A 17,519-nucleotide genomic window follows, 5' to 3' on the forward strand; every position below is an offset into this window, starting at 1 on the left:
CCCAGCTCTAACCCTGTGCGTCTGCTATTTGGTGATGGACAGTTTGCGTCGTCACCCGGCTGCTGAAAGGGCATCGTGAGCCATAAGCTAAATTTGCTGCAAAAAACAAGCTGCAAAAGTCCGAAAAGAGTCTGCTAACAATTGGTTATGAGTCAGACGAGCACAAGTCCAACTGATTTGTCTCGGCACCTTTCAGCAAACGAAAACATTTTGACGTAACATAAATACAGAAGAAAACACTCACATTTCTGAGAATAAAGCCACATCTCAGCCTGTTACAAAGGCCAGCATCTGTCTTTAGGAAAATACTCGTGTTTGATATGAGAAACACATGAGGAGACTAAAAATCCTGAGGGTACATGTTCAGCAAAGCCCACAGAAAATTATAAGCTAAACAATTTGCTGGACTGCTTAGAGAAAAAAAAATCTGATTACTGACCAAACTACGTGTAAATTTGGCACAAGTCTTTCACTACATGATGCTCATCCAGTGTTTTGGTGTTTGTATAGTCAGTGCTCGTCACTTAGCACGACTGTGATACCACTAAACAAAACCCACGGCAATAAAAACACGTAGATTACAAGAACACAACATCGTAATGAAACCAAGGTGACTGAAAAGAAAAACTGCCGATTCAACAAGCACTCGAAATTAGTGAGAGGGGAACATGAAAGAGAAGGAAAAATAGCCAGAAACTTCAGAGCAAAGTGAGGAGATCTGCTTAAAGGTTCACAGACATGTCAAAAACTAAAAACAAAGACCTAATGAGAACAAGACAAAACCTCCGAAATCATCATCTGGCAAGCGAGACAAAAGGCACAGAGCGAAGAGAAGAGTAAACAGGGAGGGGAGACGATTAGGCCAGACAGATAAGACTGGGATCAGGAGAGGAAAGGGAAAATGTGAGAAGTGAAACTGGTACAAAAGATAAAGAAAGATAAGGAATGACAGAGAGAGGAAAGAAGATAAGAGCCAGAAAGACAGAAGGGATGCAGGGAGTCACGCTGAGGGCACGATACAGAAATACGACAAGTCCAGATTTGTTATTTTTAATCTGAAGAAGTGGAAGAATTTTTTGAAAAATGCCGTTTCTTTTGGTTTGCAGTGACAGGGGCAGAGCTGTGAATAAACCGCAACAGCATCTACACGGTGGATAAAAAACTAACAAAACTCTTGATTAATCATCGAGGTCGCCTTCAGTCGTGAATCTGCTCCGTCCTCAATACTTCTGTTTACTTCACTCAAATTTCTCTAATTTCCCTTCTTAGTTTTAATCTAACAAGGTCACAACCTCAGATCACAGCAATATCTCCACGGCGGAGTCACCTCTGACCTTTTTTTTTTTGCACATGTTGTAATTTTATTACATGATGGATTGCCGTGAAATTTGCTGAAAATGACGATGCCCCCCCTGAAAATGAACTGCAATAACTTTAATGACCCCTTAACTTTTATAGTGTCGTTATCCAGTCTCGGGTTTAATTTTCCATTTTGACATTCCCACAAACCTCGGCTGACCCCTGATGGACACCTACCTCATGATGGTACGGATCAAAGAGCAAAGTTTTCTTTCCATTTAGTTTTTTTTATTATAAAATTAGCAGATTGGTGCCACAGTCTCTTGAGGCCATTTTGAATGTAAACTCTGCACTCGCTGTGGATTTCACTGCATGGAAGCTTTGGCAAAATGACTGCAATTAAAAAAAAATCTAAAAAGTAAAACATCAAATAAGAAATGCAAGAAGAACATTGTGTCTGATGCAACGTACTTCCTGGTTGCAAAAATAAGATCAACACAAGACCTTAGAGTTTAATAGAATGCAACCACGGTTAAGCCATAATGTAAAAAAAATAAAAAATAAATAAATGTTCCCATGAGATAAATCCATTGCAGGATGAGTCTTTGCTCTCTTTATCTTAAAAGGTCATTCTATCGCGAAGATTTAAAGTGCGTTGCGTTGGTCGGGAGGTAGAAGCAAAACCGCTAGCATGTCTTCACAGCGGCCAGATGACAACATTAATCTAGCAGCTGGACGCTTACGTCCCAACTGGTGAGGACACGGTCCTTGTGTGAACCGCCGACACAGAATCCTGGCTCACAGATTAAGTCTCATGTTTGGGTGAATAAATGTCCTTAAAAAGGTCCGTGCATCAACGTACAGCACATGTGGTACTAGTGGGACGCCACGCTTCAGAGCCACGTGGTGGTTGCGCTGGGTGACATGTTTCAGTGAGTCTCTGCAGCCGACACACAGCGATGAAGTTTGTTTTCAACATTCTGCTGCCTTAAAGGCTCAATGGAGCAAATGCGGATTAATCCTCCGCTGAAAACAAACACACCAGTTCCTCCTTTTTGTTGAATACTACAGTGCTTAGCTCTGTCAGGAAGTACTGTGACTTTTAAAAATAAAAAATAAAACATAATCTTTGTCGTTTCATGGGATTTTTTTTACCAAACAAGAAAACATGATAATAATAAACAGAGCGTGTAAAGATTACACAACCTGGCTTGATTAAAAATATAATGATAATAAGTTGACTATAACACAAATGGACATGGACACTTCTTGTTTTACTTGCTGCACTGTAAAAAAAATGTATTTGAACTGTAGTTGAAGTAAAGAACTCTTATGCAGCTGCTTGAGTTCCTTGAAGACGTTCCACCTCTCATCCAAGAGGCTTCATCAGTTCTGACTGACTAGTTGGGAGTTCCAGATATTTATATCCTAAAGGAGCCATTAACACCGGAGTTTCGGTTTCAATTGGGGCTTTGTTGCTCCTCCCCCTCGATATGTGAGTCGTTAGTGCTCCCCCTGCCACAATAGGGTTTGTTAGGGTCTTTGTGGCTAGGTGTGGATGTGGTTTCATCTTCCTGGGGAGAGATCTTAGGACTGAGTTGTAAACAGGTGAGAGGTGATGCCTCAGACCTCCACCTCTGTTGAGGGATGGTCTTTCCAGTTAGATGGCTTCTTTCACTCCTCTCTCAAACCATCTGTCCTCCCTGCAGGCCAAAATCTGTACCTTGTTGTCTTCAGATGAGTGTCCTTTATCCTTGAGATGCAGGTGGACCGCTGAGTCCTGTCCTGAGGAGGTGGCTCTTCTCATTTGAAGACTTTTTGTGTTTAGGTAAAGCAAACACTTGCAAAAAGAAATTGGAAGCTTCAAGCTGACGTTATTAAAAGTTCAGTGGCAGCATCTAATCTGTTACTAGTGACAAAAAATTCAAGGTGACACGGGGAAATTTTTATGTAATGTCTGTAATGGTTAGCATCATTGCTTCGCAGCAAGAAGGTCGCCGGTTCGCGTCCCAGTGAGGACACCCAGGATCTTTCTGGAGTCTCCATGTTCTCCCCGTGCAGCGTGGGTTCTCTCCAGGTTCTCTGGCTTCCTCCCACACAGTCCAAAAACATGTTGAGGTTAATTGGTGATTCTAAATTGTCCATAGGTGTGAATGTGAGTGTGCTTGGTTGTCTGTCTCTAAGTGTAGCCCTGTGATAGACTGGTGACCTGTCCAGGTGAACCTGCCTTCACCCTGAGTCAGCTGGGATAGACTCTAGCCCCCCACGACCCTAGTGAGGATTAAGCGGTGTATAGATAATGGATGGATGGATCTTAAGTTTCATTTCTACTATAAGCTTCTCCACCATAAATGGCTTTCCTAGTAGTAGATCTTAAAATTCTACAACTTTGAATTTGCACCCACTTCAAAATTTCATAAATTGGCTTGATTTGCTTTTTTATTACTCATACAATTAACTGACAAACTTATCTAATTACACCGAGCTAATAATAGATGAAGAGTTCTTTAATACAACCGATTGTGGGATTTTACAAATCATAGCACAGTCTGATACAAAACACAGAAAATTGTTTTTTTTTTTTCTTCCTGCCTTCTACAAATACAGAAACCAATTAACTGATTTTGCGACAGATCACAGATAAAGCCTCGTAACTCACTGTGACTCACTCGGCATTGTTGTCGCCGTTGTCTTTTTGTCCTGGAAGCAACTGCATTCATTATTTCTCTACTCATTCATTCAGGGCTATCCTTTCATTTATCCATTTACATAAATATTGCAGCGTGTTAATAAATGATACCTGGGATTGCTAGAAGCGGCGGGTCAGCAGGGCCGCTCGGCTTTGACTGAGAGAGACACAAACAAATCCGCCATCTGTCTGATGATGTTTCACAGCACGAGGAGGAGAGGAATATGTGGGAAAATTCACGACAACAGTGTGAAGGTTCGTGCTTAAAGTTCGAGCAGGTCACGTATGTCGATATCCTCGTATAGCATCCTCCTCTAACATTATGAAGAGTGTGGAAAGGAGACTTGTTGTCTTATTGAACATTTACATACCACTCGTGTTCCCTTATGTTCAGAAATTCAGCTCTCATCCTCAACATAAACCTGCAGATGCCTTTACATGTGCTCTTCACCTTGATAATTATTTACTGTAAGTCAATGCATTGCTGCCTATCTCTATTTATAGACCTACTTACCTGTACGTATTCCCCATATGTTCTGCTTGTTTAGTTTTATTAGGGTGATAGCTGCATGATTATTCCCTGACATCGCTATCTGCTCGTGTTTATTTGAGGCAGACTGCAGGCTGTTAATTCATGACTGTGTTGCTCAATGAAAATATGAAATTTGCTTTTGACACCAGGGTGGGGGTCCCTGTAAACATAAGGTTAAACGTATCAGTCTTAATGTCACCACAACATCAACCTCCCGTTGGCAAGAGATGATCGTGAGAGATGATGATGATGAGCATCATCATTTTACTGAACCTACTTCCCGCTAAGGAAATTCTCTCTAGGAAAACAGTTGACATTAATGGCTTCAGATGAGCTCAGATAAGTGGGATGTTGTTTCTAGAAAGACACACTTATGCTTTAATGTTCAAATATGTAGTTAATTTCTGTTCTGGGGGGCGACAAATTAGGCTTGATTCCCCTTCATTATACTATAAGTTATGGATGTCTCAAAGGCTTGGCACATAAAAGCAAATCTAAACACATGTTTGGTGAGAGAGCATGTTTGTTTTTTTTGTAATTTAAGCAAACTGATCCTATTTCAGGCAGGACAATGTGTCAGATTTAACCATTTATTTCAGTGATACTCTGGAACAATCTGAGCAAGTATGATACAGACCGTTCCTGAGGTCATAAACCCTCAAACCTGCACTCCCAGAGAGTCACCTTGAAATGAAACTGAATTGAAGGAAATTAGCCTGTGTGTAGCTACAAGCCTGTCACAACTTGTGTACACATGCACAACCTTCACATCTGGACGCAGGGGATCCGCAGCATTCTTAAAGCACACAGATTAACATCTGGCAAGTCACTATTATAATGACTTGATACAAAGGAAATGGTCACAGATTATGCCTAATGTGAACTATTCATGGCCTCTGAGTGACATTTGATGGCATTCATTCAGAGGAAATGAGCAACAGGAACAGGTTGTGTAGCTTAGCGGAGAGACCACAGCCTTGGCATAAGATGTGGAGACGAGCAAACTAAAGCCTGGACGAGGCCTTCCAGGAGACTGTGTTTAACAGAGGTTCATCTTCACTAGCGTTGGTTAACTATTCCAGGCACCAAATCATAGAGGAGAAGGAACAGAAAGCACATGAGCGCTGGCAATGATGATTGGAGCCCTTTCCTAATAATATTAAAAGTTAATGGATTACTTATGATCATCTTAAGAGAAGACAGATATAGTGAGGTCATGCCAGGGATAGAATTTCTCCCCACCTCTAAGAGACACCCTAAACCTGTTCTAACATGGTGTCTACATATAGACTAAACATCCAGACCTTAAGTGAGAACTGACTTGGCACAAAGAAGGGGCAACAGCAACATGTCTATCATTGCCTTCTGGATGAACTACTTTGGTCCACTGAAGAGAAGGTAACTATATTCATTCCCAAGAAAGCTAGAACCTGAAGGGTCTAAATGTCTTTAATAAAACTTGACTTCAGAAATTAAGTTTTAAGATTCAATAAGTGGAGGAAGTGAACAACTATGGAACCAGATTAAGTTTGGACTCGATTGGTTCGGTCAAATGCTGGCCAGGCGGGCTGCAAGGAGAAATGTTGGAGCCCAGATGTGACTGAGGAGCGCTCTTAATAATGTTGACCGATGCTTCGCCGTCGCAAAACACAATGTTTCCTCTGCCATTTATCTTCCTGCAGGAAGGGGAATAGATTCTAACAGAGTGGTGGGCTGGAAGCTAGCGGGCAAGGATGGAAGCTCCTTGGTCATACATCTGCAGAACGTTAGTTATTAAAGAAGACTCTGAAAACCTGCCAAGGCAGCAGCAGCGTCAGATAAGGACCTTGAGGTGACCGATGATTCTAGTGTGTCGTTATAAAAAAAAAGGTGTTGCTGTTTCAGTGCCTGTAAAACAGTGACCCACTGTGAATTTGATTATGAGTCTTCGTGTCAAGACGACGAGCAACTTATCCACAAGTTAGAAAAGGTCGAGAAGTCTGGACACGGAAGAAATAAATAATGAATGCTGCGTGGTTAAGGTGGCCTAACAAACACCATATGCTCATACTTCATCACAGACTGAGGTGATATAGCGTCTGCAGAACTTCTCCACATATATTTAACTTCTCTTTTTTTGCTGGAATCTAGAGATAAAGTCAATAATATGATTTTAAACAAGAGCCGTTGTGCCGAAGTGACCTCCAGTGAAGACACATGAGTGGAAGTACATATTACCTAACAAGTGTAGGCATTTTGTTTGATTTCCTAAAGCATTATTATTATATGGTGTGAGTAAAAGTAACGTTTTAAGCCTCTTAAACACATATAATACTACTTTACCTTACCAAGCCAGACTAATGCGATTTTTGTCTGTAAACTTCAAAAGCGACCTTAAACACAATGGTTGCAATATTCTATGAGTCTTGAGAATAACTGATATTTTAACACAAACACAAAGATTTTCCCTCCACAACCAGATAAACTGAAACCGAACTGAACCAGGTTGAGATTATTACCTGCCAGTAAGAGGTGAGGGCTGGTAGAAAAGAGCCACATCAGGTGTTGGGTGCTGCAGGAATCATCGATCGGCCATGACGTCACCCTGGTGGGCGGAGCCAGCGGGCTTGAACCCGGAAGCTGTACGGCAGGTAGCTGGCGCTGAAGAAAGTCGGATTTCGGGGCTTGAATTAGAGTCAAAGGGAGGCTGGCGGACACTCGAGATTTAGGAGGACACCTGCTGTCAACTTCTGAAAGTCCTGCCCGCTTTGGTGTTAATGCTGCAATCCTGCTCTAAAGACGAATTGGCCGCCCGGTAAGAAAAATTCTGTAAACAGTGAGTTTTATAACCTGCGTGGGAGATCTCTGAGGAGGAGATGGACAGTAGCGATGATTTGCGGATCTGTAGAGGCTGGTGGAGCGGCAGAATGAATGAATGAATGAATGAATGAACGCTAGTTGTAAAGCGCGCTAAATGGGTGGGCTGGACACGATTGGTCAGAAAAGGATCACGTGACTCCCTGACTCTAATGCAAAGCTCCATAAATTCTAAAAGATAGACTGTTCATCACGTTCGCCATCCTTATTTAGCATATTAGAACATGATCACAAATTAAAACACTGTAGACATTTATATACTGACCTAATAATAATAATAATAATAATAATAAACTTTATTTATATAGCACTTTTCAAAACAGGGTTACAAAGTGCTGTACAGCTGTAATGACAATGCTGCTGTGTGAAAAGTCTGAGGACAACACAACTTCTCAATATCGTTTGCTGATATAAAGTGTAAAACGAGTAATTGCAGAATATTCTTTCTTCTTTGAAACTGCTGCAGCTCTGTCAAGGGACATGGGAATTGTGAGTGAACTACCCCTTTCAAGACCGACCGCAAACTCTCACTTGGATTGAGGTCTGATTGTTCCACTACAGAGCGTTCGGCTTGTTGTCTTTAATCCAGTTCTGTGTAGCTGTGGCTTTATGCCTCAGGTCAGTGTTTTGCTGAAAAACAAATCTTCTCCCAAGTTGCAGTTCTTTTGCAGATTGTTGTCCTTTTGTAGTGCTTTGCTGCGTTTACCTTTACAAGCCCTCTAGAGTTTGCTGCCAAGAAGCACATCATGATGCTGCCACCGCCATGCTTTACAGTGGGGAAGGTGTGTTTTGTGCCCACCAAACACAGCGTTGAGTATGATGGTCAAAAAGCTCAGTTTTGTCAGTTTTGTTTGGCTTTGTAAACTCCCACGTGCCTTCTGTTGAACTCTGGTCCAGATTTAATATGAGCTTTTTTCACAGTGGCTTTTTCTTTGTCGTTTTCCTATAAACTCAGTTGTTGTAAGCACAGTCTCTCCCATTTCAGTCACTGGAACATGTAAATCCTTCACAGGAGTCCTCGGTGACTTGTAGGCGACCCTCCTTAGTTTTCTATTTGCACGGTTACTCCGTTTTTGAAGATGGCCTGTTGTACGCAGATTTACGCATGTGCCATATTTCTTCAATTTCTTCATCATGGATTTCACTGAGCTCCAGGGGATATTCAGTGACTTGGAATTTTTTCTTGTATCCATCCCCTGACTTATGCTTTTCAATAACCTCTGCGGCGTTCTTCTGTCTTCATGGTGCAGTTATAGTCAAGAGTACTGACTCATTAGTGACTGGAACGTCCAGATACAGGTGTCTTCACTTGAGAGAAGTTCACTGCACTCAGATGATCTCCATGTTATTAATTGTTTGAGCACCATTTGACTGCACCTGTGTTGAATGAGGTGAGTCACTTCAAAGTTGCGAAATCTGTTTTCACTTTAAGAGTCTTATTGTAAATAACTGTAAAAAAGATTATGTTGACCATGAGTCAGTGTTGAACAGCAACAAAAGGGGGAATATCCAAGCAGGGTGAATACTTTTTATAGGCACTATATTACTCTGAGGAGGAGGTAGATGTCTGGACCACATTTTATAGCGTTCCATAAAATATTTGTCTAGATATTTCAATTCCAGCTACAAATGACAACCTTATGGGGGACAGCTCAGAAGATCACCAAAGTTAGTAGGAATATTATTGGACAACCATGATAATATGTGTTGGGATATTTCGGATCGAATCAAAGCAGCGGACTGAAAAAAACGAAATTCCGATCAACTTTTCAACAGCACGTCATGTAATGCGATTTTAAAGCAGCGCTCGAGCAAGAGGAGTTATTATGCAAGCCGAACAGCATCAAAAGCATCGAGAAGATCATTTATCACTCTGTCCTCATAACTTGCAGCCCCGTAAACTCCATCAGGTTAACAATTTGGAGCTGCTGCTGCTGCTGCACAAACAACTCTCAGCAGCTCTCAGGATGCTTCACTTGAGCAGTTTATTCAAAACGCGTCTCCCCTTGATTGCATAACAACGGGTAATTTTTGCAGTGTTCTCCAGCCACGGTGACCTCATGCCCTCCCAAACGCATTAGCAGTCTTCCAGAGCATTGTGAGCTGAATATTCAGGCTGATGGACAATAGTGAGGTTATTGAGTTCCTGTTTATATCCATGAACTCTCTGCTAAATATGACCAGCTGAGCCCGTTGTTTTTCCCAGAGCTGCAATATGCACAAACATTTGCTCAAGCAATGAAAATACAATGGATGGACCTTAAAATTTGTTTAGGAACCTCTGGAATAACTGACAGTAAAAGTGTTTTCAGGATTTCAGGAGGTTTCAACACAATGAGTTCATATATACTTTAGTACACTTTAGTAACAGGTTCCATTAACCATGTACTTTACTGCAATATGACCAATTTTCCAACTGCAATAATGATGAGAAATTGAATGAATAGCATGCTTCCCTTTACATAAACAGGTTACTATTGTGACACTGGCACAATTTATTTATTTATTTATTTTAAATGCAGGACTACCTGCAAATGGATGCTTTTATGTTGCAGTGTCACCACTTTTACACGAGGATCAGAACATTGCACAAAGCCTGCATCGTAGTGCACCTCATGCTCCTTGATGGCCAATGCAACAGAGCAAGCCTGCTATAAACTCAGCGTTTTCTATTCCATGTGTGCTGTGTAAGTGTATATCTGTACTCCAGAATACACAGAGGTAACCACAAACTTTAGCCTGTAGGCTTCTGTGAGCCATTTTCCAACCTCTCCTCATATTCTGTTGCTCTGATCGTCTTTGTTTTTGGAGTTTATACGAGCAACACAACTCATAACCTACCCTTATACATGCTAAACATATATTATCACACAGAATTAAAAGGATTATTATGTAATATATGATACCATCATAGCTCATCTGAGAGCCTGCAGCCCACCTGTCTGCATGTCTCCGTGCTCAAAAGTATGTGGACACCCGACATCCATTATGTAATGCAGATGTTTCTCCAAAGCAATTTCCATTAATCTGTGGCTCGAACAGCTTCTGCTCTTCTGCTTTATGTATTTTCACCAGATGTTGACCCCGCACCATGAATTTGCTCCGATTCAGACACCAGAGCATCAGTGAGGTCCAGCGCTGATGTCGGGTTGTAAGATCAGACTCAGTTCTTCCTAAAGGTGTCGGATGGGGTTGAGTTCAGACCCGTCGAGTGGGAAACATGTTTTTTTATGGAGCTGACTTTGTATGAAGGGACTCTGTCATAATGAAACAGTAAAGAAACAAACCCAAACTCTTGAAAGAAAGCTGTGAGTACATTGCTGTTTAAAATATCATTGTGTGCTGTGATGTTGAGATTTGAGAAATAAAGACAATCCAGAATCAAAAGTATGTGGACAGGTATCACATGAAAATAATGTGACAACACTTAACCAGACCTCTGAACTGATTTTTAAGGCCCGACATATTCAGCCCTCTGAGTATTTGTTATGATCTTATATTCAGATATATGAAAATGATTAAACAGCACATCATGAGAACATTTTCTCACAGTTAAGTGGCACCAGGCCTCTTTGTGCCTCCTCAGCTTGTTAATTATAACCTGAAATTCTATCATCTATCTAATCAACTCCAAGTCAAACGAGGCGTCTTTGTTTCAACAGGGGGCGCCAGACTGTAGTTATTGATTGGGCTCACAGGCTGGCATGAGTTTTAACCAATTTATGCCACTGCAGTTGGATCCATGAGGTACAACAATGACTAAAGCATACTCTTAAATCAATAAGTGAATTATCAACAGGATTTCTAGTTACTTGTGTTGCTGCTGTCAGTGAGTTTCCTTTTTATATTATTATTGTTTTCAACTCCAGCCCGTCTGTGGTTGTGTGCTGTCATTTTTCCCGTGGCATTTCCCTGACCCCGGGGCTGAGTGGCTGACCGCTGGACTACCCAGCTGTACGAGCGGGACGGTGTGAGCGGAGGACAGAGGGACGTCCATCTGACTGCTGCAATTCTCCCCTGAAAAACCCCATCGTATAAGCTCCTTATGTAAAGCAGAAAACACTGTGTAATCTCTCTCTGTTGCTGCCTCTCTCACTGTGTGTGAGCTGTTGTCACTATTACTACTACTACTAGTTAAGTCAGTGCTTTGATTCGCCTTCATTCTTCTACTTCATTAACAAACCACTCAGGACTTTAAATGTGATGTTTAGAAACACAATCATTGGCTTTACCGCCCCACAGCAGAAAAAGTAATGTTTTTCTCTCCCTCAGTGTGTCCGGTTCTTACACCAAATATTGTCACGCGACTTCACGAAGTGACTTGAAGCTGGGATGAAACGGTTTCACCCCAGGGACTCATGTCCAGATTCCTTCTGAAGGAACAAAGTTGTGTTTTGCAGCTGTGTAACAGGAGTCAGCTGTCCATTCCCTGCAGCGTACTGCTGGTTTCATATGTTGCATTACTTCAGAACGTGACAGTGCAGTCCAGACTGTGTGGCACATTCCCTTTGTGTGACAACCACGGATCACATTTAAGCATGTGTCCGTGCACGTACTCGCACACTCTTGACATGTTCCAGCTATGTTTGGCGCCATCGTAGACGTCATGTGCTTTATCTGTCCATTTTCAGCGTGTGTGTGTGTTCTGTTTCATTTTGTCCTTCTCCAGGGTGATGTATAGGGATTCTTAATCAAATACTAAGACTCTGTTTTTTATTTCAAAGGCCATCTGTTCTGGTTGGCTGTGTTACCCTTTAGTAAATACACCAAAACCCTGACACCACTAGTGTTGTCTTTCAGTTCCCTCTTAGGTTTGACCTCAGGTCATATTCTGCACAGGGCCCCAAAACAGCTGAGGCTGGCACTGCACATATTTTTTTGTGTGTGTTGGATAGAGATATTACCATGGAACCAGCCTTGAAAATGTGTGAGTTTGAAATCTGGCAGTGATAGAAAGTAATGAGATAGATTTATTCACATTTCTAGGTACATGTGTTCTTCTGGATACTGAAGACTTCATGTAAGAGCGATATGCTGCATACAACTTCATTTCTCCAGCGGCTGACAATTTTGCAGATTTGAAAAATTGCATCAGAAGATATGTGTTATAAAGGTGTCCAAAAATAAACAGATGTATGTATCAGAGCTTTGCTTTTCCTTTTTTTTTTCCACCCTCATTAATCAGCGCTGATTCATCCCGTAACTCCTGCTCCACCTCAAACTACAGCGGCAGAATGTTGTTTACACGTTGTTGCATCAGGATTAACAATTTAATAATGTCAGATAGAATCACTCGCCGCTCACTCACTATATTTTTCTGCAGAACAAGTACTTCTGCTTTTGATACCTAAAGCACATTTTTAATGCTAATACTGAGTTTAAATGCACCACATTTAGCTATTTCTAGATCGTTGTTTCTACTTTTACTGAAGTAAATGAAGTCCTACTACTGCAAGTTGGATTGTGTATTTATTCAGTAGCTTTACTGTTGAACCCAGGTGGTGTGCATTGTTCATGTAAATTAGCGTATTATCTAGTTTTTCATCTAATTTTTCAGATTAGCAATTAGATATTGGTTGTCTCCCTAACATCAGGTGCTTTTATTTTGGGGGAAACACATGGCCCTGCTTTAAATGCATAAAAGAAGATAAATAGCTGTTTTATTTATGGCTTTAGTCTATGTGTAAATGCCGTATTTTTGTTCTTCTTATGATACAATCAGAAGCCAGTTTATTAGGCACATCTAGCAAAATTAACTGCAGTCTCAAGCAGCAGACCAACAATAAATCCGGCTTTCATTAAAGTCATAATTTTCAGTTCTTGCTAAAAACTGCTTTTTGTTGACTCATCTGTATGATGGTTTCGGAGGCGGCAGTTTTGTGGTGTTGTTGCACTATATTGCATATTACATGGAGGTGTTATTTAGCCTCCCCTCACCGATATAAATAGGGTGGACGAAATAACAGAAACACCTGTCACTGCCTCAAACAATTCAACCCTACAAACACATTGTCATTTAAAATGACCATGACAACTTTTATGTAGATAGAAGTTCGTTGCATTAGAAGGCTGTTTCAAATAAGCTGGCACGACAAGCATTTTTTTTTTAAATTTTATTTTCACATTCTGTTCTTCCACACATTTGCAAATTTGTGCTTTAAACTGTTTTCTTAGTTTCTTCCTCCATGTTGTCTGGATGAGTAGTTTTATTGGGCATGTTACATTTGACTGCTGTTCATGATAAGTCTGTGCAGAACTCTCTGACTTCATCTGTTTTGGAATTTGACCTGTGAAGTCATCTCATGCACGAGCTTTATTACTTTAAATCTCCCAGCCAAACCATTTGCTCCACACTGACGTACCGTGACGTAATGTAGCGCGCATACCGTAGAAACTGGAAATAGTAGAAAAAAAAAAGAAAAAAGAAAAAAACGATTTGGTTTTCGGTTTGCGTACAGTTTTTTTTCGTCAAAACTCGGTCGTGCGAAAGAACTGTCTTCGCACAGGTGCTGCTGCTCCTCACACGCGCCTCGCTGACTGTATGTGTCACTGTAACGTCACTATCCTCCCCACTGTAAACATCGTGTTCCTCCGCCGGGAACAGATAAAATAGGGCGGCGGAAACTCGCACATCCCCGCTCCCCTCGCATACCGTGAAAGTACAGCCGTGACCCACTGTGGTAATAAAATATTTATTTTTATTACTATTTTACAACATGTGGCATCTACAAAAAAATTAATAAATAACATTTTTAAAAAATCAGAGAGTGGCGTCAGCTTATGTTGAGGGTACCAAACTGACACGCTGCTTTGTATCTGCTCTGCTTAGTGAATGTACAAGTTAATTTTCTAAGCTACGGGTCACCAAACTGTGCAATTAATTAAAAATGTCGAAAACAAATCTTAATATGTGCTGCTTAAACTGTCAAAGGTAGAAGGACGTTTTAGATGTTTTAAAAAATAAACAACCAACATCCGTGCAAACTGTAAACTCTGTAAACAGATTTGCTGTTGGTTAATGTAAAAAAAAAAAAAAAAAGCAGCGAAAGTGGAGCCGCCGCTCTCAAAACATGACAAGCGGAGGGATATAAACTCTTAACACATGATGTCGCCATCAGCCCTTCCTACTTCGCAGCTCACCTTCCACCAACTCCGCGCGGACGCCGTGATTGGTCGAGGCGGCGCGGACGGCGGGCGCTCATTGGCTGCTCCTCCTGTCAATCACCAGCGCAATGCCACTCAGGATAGATTAGGCACCATTTGCCATAACTAAATAGTTACATTGTACATCAAGTAGGAAGAATTATTTTAATTGGTAGCCCACCGCGCTCGGCGGAGAGTTACACTTCGTCGTCGCTCAAACCTCGTGTACGTTTTGAATGCAACCAAAGTGTGACGTTTGAACCTCCCGTCTCATCAAACAGATGTGGATACACTGCTCGGGTAAGTCACTCTTGACCAGCTTGTGTCCGCATTTTTTATTTTTTTTTTAAACTGCCTCTGCTCGTGTTTGGCTCGTCCTGACAACTGCGTGTCGGCGCGCCGTGCTGCTGTAGTTGATGTATTTGCATGTTTGTGTCGGAGTTGTTGAACTGGCGCGGTGTTGTGCTTGTGATAACTCTTGAGGAGGTTGTGCGCGGTGCTCGCTGGAAAAGCCCTCAAGTCTCGGCCAGTGTTTTGTATCCAGAGGACGGTGCTTCGTGTAGTTTTTTTTTTTGCTAAGTTAACATCAGTGTTCCAGTGGTTCTTTCCCCTCTTCTTGCACCTTTGAAGCCCCGCAGAGCTTCAGTAAATAACCTCTCGCAGCCGGTGGGTCTGAGCGTTGTGCGCAACAGCAATAACACTCCATTAGGAGCTGTCAGAAACGATTTACGACAAGTGTCAGCCGGGTTTTGACGTGATTTCTCTTCATTTCTGCTAATGCACTTCATCTCAGAAAAAAACACGTTTAGTTTATTGGCAACTTTTATCGCGCCATCAATTTCGTTTACGCGTTAAATGACAGGTTTACATTGCAGAGAAAGTGGGCAGATTAAAAAAAAGAAGAAGAGAGAGGAGCACTGCTTTGCCTCAGGAAAAACCTTAGTGATTGGTGAAATTGTGTTTCTTTATCAAAACCATATTGGATGCCTTTCCTCATATCCTTTAAGCTATTGTGTCCGTTGAATTATTTTATGTCCCTTTCATGAGCCCATTTCCGACAATTGTGCTCTCATTGCTGTGCGTAATTGCTTCTCTCCCGGGAGAGAGTGCCATCAAACTTCTAATTTCCTCCTCAAACCCGGAAACCATTTTGCTCGTGGAAGCAGCCTGTAATGATGGCATCAATAAAGCCAAATAAAGCTCCTGTCAAGACAGCTTCGAGTTTTGCTTTGGAGTGAGAAATGCCCTTTCTGTCAGATTTTCCACCTCCAGCACTGGTTTGGCAGCATCTCAGGGAGGCAGGTGACCGGGATTAGAGGGCAGCAAGACAATGAGAATGTGTCTCCAGAGAGAGGTCTGGCATGTCAGGAGGCAGAATGAACTGTTATCTATTACATCATTATCTAGTGCAGCAGGAGGATGTGGTGCGACACGGACAGAGGAGTGGTTCAGCAGCGCCTGCAGGTAACGTCCAGGTTGCCAAAAAGGTGTCACAGTCTCCCCGGGGAGACAGTCCAGATAAGGGTGCTGAGCAGAGCTGGTGAGCGTCCCAGCAGTCGGAGTGAGAGCAGATTAGCTGTTCTTTGTGAGTCTTTGTTAGGACGTGTTCTCCTTTAGAAGCTCGGGATCACCACAGATGGATGTTTGTCCCGATAAGACACACACACAGCATTGGGGCGAGCTGACTGACCGCACGGACGTCGAATCGGAGATGATCCGAGTTCATGAAATATACACTTGCATGTAAATGTGTCCTGCAGAATTGGTTCAAGTGGCATCAGATCAGAGAGCTACAAGTACCTAAAACTGTTCAATATTCACTGAGGAATACCTGATTAGAATTGAAGATATTTCACGGTGAGATAAACCCATCTTACCAGGATGAATCAAAAAGTGAAGTTATGTCTCGGGAAGTAGAAAGGACAGCTCTGAGGTGAAATGAGTCTTCAACACAGTCAGAACTTCGTCCAGAAAGCTGTACTTGCCAAGGTCTTCTTCTTCTTCTTCTGTCATCTCTCTGCTTTCCCCCCTCAAAATTTTACAACTGCTACCTGTTTGAAAGTTGGCCGCCGTTTGAAGCTGCCAGAATTTTCAAGTTTCCCAGTGCGGCTCTTTAGTGCAGCCCAAATCCTACCCATCAAAGCACCTGCGGGGAAGCAGAGGTTTTGGCGCCATTACCATTAACAACAGCATCCCCGGTTCTGGACACGCCACTACCACCACCATTCTCTATTAATTGCTACTAAAAAAAGAACATTTGCGAGATGTCAGCCACTGCTTTATTTTGTTCTCAGGTGGGAGCATGTTGTGGGTTTTGGCTGACAAGAACACTGACATTGTCAAGATGTCAAAGCTAATGGGAGCGCTGCCCCCTCTGCTTACCCACAGCCTTATCTCTCTTATCTTATCCTTTCTTTCCATGTGAGATTGTGACTCCTCTTGTATCAGGACTCCAATTCTGGCATGATGTAGGACCTTTGTGAGCATCACTACCTTTCTCCAGATTGTGCGTCTTAGCAGGATGACAGAAAAGGTGCGCAAAGCGATGCCTCTCTTTACATAACGTTCAAGCGGCGTAATCTCTGAAGGACTCTCCCCTTCACTCATGTACTCACACAGGAACACAATCCATAAATTGAACAAAAATATTGTAACTGGACTTGTTCAGTGAAAAGGGGCTTAAGCTCCAGATAACTTATGGGCTCAGCTCTCGTAATGGGCTTTTGTGTCCCTGAGAACCGTGACTGCAGGCGAAGCCGTACGCCGCTCTCATTGACAGAGTAAAGCTCCCGATGCCAGGACAAAACTTAAGCAGACAGTTTTTATAGCGGAAATCATTTCTGGAATTAATTTCGGCTCGACATACATCCGAATTCACAGAGTCGGAGTTTTGCCACAGAGACGAGCTTTAGACTGGGTTTTAGGTTTTTTTTTTTTTCCTTTTTGCTGAAGCTCAGCCATGCGCTCCATCGTGTGCTCTGCTGGCTACAGTCAAAACAC

Source organism: Stegastes partitus, unplaced genomic scaffold (genome assembly GCF_000690725.1).
Source record: "Stegastes partitus isolate 25-593 unplaced genomic scaffold, Stegastes_partitus-1.0.2 Scaffold1259, whole genome shotgun sequence".
In the NCBI taxonomy this organism is placed as follows: domain Eukaryota; kingdom Metazoa; phylum Chordata; class Actinopteri; family Pomacentridae; genus Stegastes; species Stegastes partitus.